Genomic DNA, 6477 nt, shown 5'->3' with positions numbered 1-6477 from the left:
ATATTTTTACTTCTGATAAGGGGACCTGCTCTACCAATAACCTTCTTACCTTCATTTAGTCGTCTATCTAATTCCTCATCTATCTTCCCGTCCCTAGTAAATCAGCTGCCAAGGTATATGAACTTATCAACTTGTTCAATTCTTTCATCATTTAATAAAATATTGCATAGGGTTTTCTCACTCTTTCCTTCGAACACCACAGTTTTTGTTTTATTGGTGCTAATTTTGAGGCCCATGCTCTTCATGCCTGCATCTAGTTTATTCAACATTCTTTGTAGGTCTTCGATAGACTCTGCCATAACAACCTTATCATCTGCGAACGCTAACCCACGTACCCTTACTGTTTTGAGATCCACACCCTCTTCGTCGAAGAGAGCCATTCTTAAACACTTGTCCATAAATATTATAAATAACCATGAAGACATAAAGCATCCTTGTCTAACTCCTTGAATAATATCGCAACAGTCACTCAGTTTCCCATTCACTCTTACACTCGCTTTGCTACCTGTATATATTGTTTTTATAGCTTGTAGGATCCATCCATTGACTCCATACTCTTTCAGGACTACCCAAAGTTTACTTCTATCTACCTTGTCAAAAGCTTTTTCTAGGTCAACAAATGCACAGAAAACTTTTTTCCCTACTCTCAAACTTTTTTCTGTTATTTGCCTTCAGCTAAATATTTGATGCGTACATGACCTTCCTGGCATATACCCACTTTGGACTTCCCAAATCTTTGCCTCTGTTATTTTCATTATCCTACGAATAAGTATTTTTGAATATATTTTACTTACGGTGCTTAATAAGCTAATCCCTCTGTAATTATTGCACTCGCTTTTATCTCCCTTTCTCTTGTATATTGGTACGATAATCGCTTCTTTCCAATCGTCTGGGACGTCTCCCATCTCGAAACATAAATTTATCAATTCGCACAGTCTATGTGGTATGCACGCGCCACCGTGTTTAAGCATTTCAGCGTTAATACCGTCTACCTCGGCAGCCTTACAGTTTTTCAAGTTCTTAATTATATCCCTAACCTCAGTGACACAGACTTTTTCAATTGAGTTTTCCATCTCATCGTGTTCAACATCGCAGTTGTGGTGCCCTATAGCTTCATCTCCGAATTGTCTCCTAAAATAGTCTCTGAAAGCCTCTGGTATTCCGCCTGCATCATATACCATTTCCCCCCTACTATTTCTCATGTTGACAATATTTAATATTATATATACATACATATATTCATACATACATACATACATACATACATACATACATACGTATATATACATATATAATAATAATTACATAATTATCATACATTTCTTTTAATGTTTAGCAAAGTTCTATTTGTTCACACAATTTTCATTTGCTCAAGCAGTTATTTTTCCATAACTATTAAATAGAAGACATATAATTAATTACGATTTCGAAAGTATTTTTGGAAAAGTAATTATTTAAACAAATTATATTTGTTTAAAAATTTAAAGAGTGGTAAATTTCTTCTTTCCATACGCTATAAAGTCAGAAACATAATGCTATGTGTTCTATTTTATTGCAATTCTTTTAGCTACCGAAAAGAACTGCTGTAGCCAATAAATATTGTTTAAAGAAAAAAAATTATTATACAATAAAATAAATGTGTCAAAATTATATAATTATTCAATAGGAAGTAGCATATGATACCAATTTGAATAAAATTGGACATCTCTAGCTCAATTGAAAAATTTTTGAAGATAAACAATAATTAATTGTTCAAATAATTACGTAATGTTTTTAGACAAATTTACTACTTCAAACAGTGACAAAATATTGCAATCCAATAAGAAAATAAGATCATTTTGAATTTTTTTGGGGAATTAATTATTGTTTAAATAATTAACATTTGTTTAAACGATTGAAAATGTTTTAAAAGTCATAGTAAATGTTAAAATTGTACATTAATGATTATGTCTTAGAAAACGACGACGGGAATTGCTGAAAAATAACAATAAGCATATCTGCGATAACTTCTTCTAATTTTAATCTTTTCATTGCAAGTAACATATCGTTGGAATCACAAATAAACGTACATTTCGAATATAATATTTTTAAATTGCTGATTACAATATTATAAAAATGTTATGTCCCGTGTTTTATTCCTCATGAGGACAAAAGGGCCCCCCTCAGGCAATGCTCGAAACAGCGCGAGGGCACGTCGGGCATCAAATGAAAATCGCTCTGCTAAATATTTGGAAAAATTGGAGTTAATTTAAAAGATATTTAGAACCTTTACTCATAAATGTCCTTTTAAAATTATATACATTTTTGTAACATTTTAAAAATGTTGCTAACTTAAGTCAAGTGCCTTACTATCTACCAATGTGTTTTTTGTTGAGAAATTTTTCAAATGTTTTGAAATATTTTTAAATTTTCTCTTAGATCGCATTATTTAGATTAAAAAATTAGTTCAAATTTTCCCATGCTTACATTTTGAAATAAGATATAAGTGACAAGACGCTTGTTTGAAAATAGGTATATTTACTAGAAAAATAAAAAATTTCCTATTCATATTTGGAAGAGATAATTTAGCACGAAAGTTAATCAAGAATTATTCAAGTTTTCAGGGAGACCTCAAAGTTAAATCAGAAACTGGTTTAAAAATGTCAAAATTGGAAAATTTTAAGTTGAAATTTTTTTGAAAATAAATCATTTTCAATATAAAGCAATTAAAATTCGAGAATTTGCAAACGAAAACTAAATTGAATGTTTCAATGTTTGTAAATGTTTTCATTCAGTATTCAATATGAAAATTCAGAGGTCTAAAACTGTAACCATTCAAAAACTTCGAATTTTTATTTATTTTTATTTTACACAGTGCAATTTTAAACTTTTTAATTTCAATTAGTTCATTTAAAATAAGGGCCGAATTTTGAGCCGTGCAAGCCGTGCGTTTACACAGAGCGCCATGGTTGAGGGGGAGGGAGCATGCGATTTCACTCCCTGCCTTCCTCGGCCTATGTTTTCAGGTTTCTGGAAAGGTCACAACTTGGTACCTGTTTATCCAAGTCTAGTCTTAAGATCCGTAATAGCTTTTTCACTTATCCATTCAAAGATCTGAACTAAGATTGTCTTTCGATGATCATTTCTTACGATACTTTGTAAATTTATAATAACTATTAATCATTTAAACAATTTTCATAAACATATTGAGAGATGAGGTATTTTTAAATTAATAAACACAATTTGTTTACGAAGTTAACTATGATTGTCTTTGCTATGACTCTGTTCTAAGGTATTTGTTAAATCTATAAGAATAGTTAATTATTTAAAGAACTTTCCTAACAAATCCAGAATTTAGTTATTTTTCAAACGAATAGGGTCAGTTCTTTTTACAAATTTAATTAAGAACGTCTTTTCGATTAATTATAATAATCGCACTTTGAAGATTTATTATTTAAACTACTTTCATGCGCCATTTAAGAGTTTGGGCATTTTTGCAAGAATAGGCCTAATTTGTTTACGGAATCAACAAAGAATATATTTCCAATCACATTTTCCTACGACACCTTGCAAATTTACAATAATGATTTATTATACAAATAAATTTCAGAAGCAAATTCAGAACTTAACTTGTTTTAGGTTTTGAACCATTTGAAAATTTTACACAAATTAGTTTTTGTAAGAAAATGCATGCACTATATATTTAATAAGAATTAAAAAAGAAATTAAAACTCTATAATGGTGAAAACTTTCATTTTCATTAGTTTCAGTAAGCATCTATTCTTATTAATTTCTTAATGTAATTTCATAATATCTTCAGTTAAATATTTTGCTTTATCAAGATTTTCTGCAGTATATTTTTTCTTGCAATACTTTTTTCCATATATTTTACTGTGATTAATCAGTCGAACATATAACAAGTATTATTGTCACTTATTGTAATATGATTTTTTATGTTTAAATCCACGCTGGAACAGAAGTCTCTCAACTTGACATTCTATGCGCATTTGAAATTTTTTCTTTACTAAGGCGGGTCTAAAATCAGTGCATAAATTTTAGTACAATTAAATTACAATGCGGCTACATACGAGGTTATTGGAAGTACTCTCTAAATCTGAATCAGAATATGTCTAATTCAAATTAGCGTATATACACTGCGGGGGGGTTGTACGACTCATTACAGGTTTGAGGGGGGCCTTGGAGAGAACCGGTAATCTGTTACGTAATTTGAGTATGGCTCTGCAATATAAGAAACGCAGTTTCTTCTTTTTCTCATATTCTCTAATAGTTTCTGCTTATACAAGGAAAGGATCCTAACAGTTGTAAGCGGACCATTAGCAATTAAGCCATTATTTGCCTTTCGTGGTGTAGCCGTGACTCGCTGAGCGTGGAAGGGAGTAATGTGAGGAAGGGGGTGTAGATCTGCCTCTCTCTGTGTGTGTATGTGTTTTAACAGAACTATAAAACCTTTACATACGTGATATATAAACTACTTTTGTGACCTTCACAAGATGAAAGATTTTAGTTTTTAAATGAATGCATCTCAAATTTCACGACACACTGAATTCTTAAGTATAATATCAACAAATCACACACGATAATGGAATGAGATTAGAAAAAATTCTTTTCCGAGTCCTAATACTTATATACACGTGCGACATTTGCTTGAACTCATTGAACAAGAAAGCATTCAACTAGCACATCGTTGAATTCCTTTCTCGAAATTAAAGGATTAAGCAATTTTCATTAAAAAGCGATTCATGCATGTTTGACAAGTTTGAAAAAATAAATTAATTAAATTTGCAAACAATTGAACGTGTGGATTTTATAACCTACATAGCGCTCGGGCTCGTTCTTCCAGTACCCCGAGCGTTGCCAAAACACGGAAAAATTTCCGAAAATGAGCAACTTAGGAAATGCACTGTGCAAAAAATATGACAATGTGCAGACCGACGAGCCGCACAACTTTTAATTAGAAATTTTTTTGATCAAATTTATAGCTAATTTACAAAAAAATAAAAACCGGAAATTTTCATTGTACCGAAATCAATTACTTTTAAAATTAAACTCGCGAAAACTCGGCTTCTGCTGGAGGACATGTTCTCGGTTTTCCCCTAAATAGAAAACGTCTATTGATGCAAACTATGTTTTAATGATAGATTTTTTTCTGATATTTTGAACATAAAAATTATTTCAAGCCATTACCGCCAGGAATCATTTCCTCAGACTTTGGCGGAAAAAAGTCTTCAGGGAAGTTTCGCGGACGGGAAACTTCCAGTGGCAAGGTTATCCCTTAATGTTTCAGAAAAATTTTGACAAAGTTTGAGCCAAATCGTTTGCTTTGTTTAAAATAAACGAGCGATTTTTCATTGTCGTGCACGCACCCGACTCGAGTTGATCAGCGCCCTCGTACCAAACACAGTGATCTAAAATCGGAATGTACTGTTTATAATCGCCCACAGATCGTATTTCTTAACTGATTTTTCAGTTCTTTCTTCATATATGCTCAGCATTGATTTTCTAAGAGAATTTTGGTTTGAAATTTATAAATGTTTATCACTAAGCAACAATATATAAACAAATAAAGTGAAAAAATAGTCCATTTCAGCCTTAGAAATTTTTATCCCAAGAAAAAATACAGAAAGACACTTCCTATTAGCTGACTGTATTGAAACTCAACATTTCTCTTCACAATGAACTACAGAGTAGTGGATAATTAATTAAAGTTGAGAATTAATTGTTTCAATATTTAATTATTATTGTTAATAATATTTAATTTCAATAATACTAGAAAGTTGCGTTTTGTTATTAAGATTTTTGTCTAATTTTCAATAGAGTAAGGTGGATAATCATTTAAAGTTGAAAAATAATCTGTTTAAATCATTTATTATTATTGGTAATGATACTTAATTTGAATCATGCTAGAAAATTGCGGTTTTTACTGAAATTTTTAACTTCTTGTCCACTTTTGTTTTTGTATATGCGGTTTTTTTCGAAAATGTTCAACTTTTTGTCCAGTTTTCACTTAGCATGGTATTAATTAATGCAAATCAAACAAAATGAGTTCTTTAATTAATTTATTAATGTTTATAACTGTCTTTTCTAATATACGTGCAATAACATTGCTGTTTTTCAGAAATTGCCAACTTTCCGCTGCCTTCTTTAGTTAAATGAACATCTCTTTTAAAAATTTACTTGTTCTTTTGTTTTAAAGGTTATATGATTATTTTTGGAAAAATTGTAAAATTAAAAGCTGATGGTTGGAGAACTTTTCACTTTCATATAATGTCAGTTTTCTTTCATTCATTCAAATAAAAAAATTTATCTTAATTTGAATCTGATACCACGTTTTGAGTCTTCTGTATTTAAATAGGTGTTAGTGCGACGTTCGTTTTTGTGGCTGTGGCTGAAATTTGACCGCGATTTCGCTGGGAGCGGGTGCAGTTTTTCAGATTAGCACCCGCTCTCGGCGAAATCCTGCGGTTGTCCTTATGACCA

At 31.0% G+C, this 6477-nt stretch overlaps 1 protein-coding gene across 2 annotated transcripts in view; it reads left to right on the top strand.

Annotated features, from left to right (window-relative positions):
- LOC117181634 (leucine-rich repeat-containing protein 15-like) overlaps positions 1-6477 on the top strand; it is a 431057-nt gene that overhangs the window by 127196 nt on the left and 297384 nt on the right. The window lies entirely within an intron of this gene.

Source organism: Belonocnema kinseyi, chromosome 10 (genome assembly GCF_010883055.1).
Source record: "Belonocnema kinseyi isolate 2016_QV_RU_SX_M_011 chromosome 10, B_treatae_v1, whole genome shotgun sequence".
In the NCBI taxonomy this organism is placed as follows: domain Eukaryota; kingdom Metazoa; phylum Arthropoda; class Insecta; order Hymenoptera; family Cynipidae; genus Belonocnema; species Belonocnema kinseyi.
The sequence above is the reverse complement of the archived record's forward strand: the minus strand, read 5'-3'. Positions and strand labels throughout refer to the sequence as shown.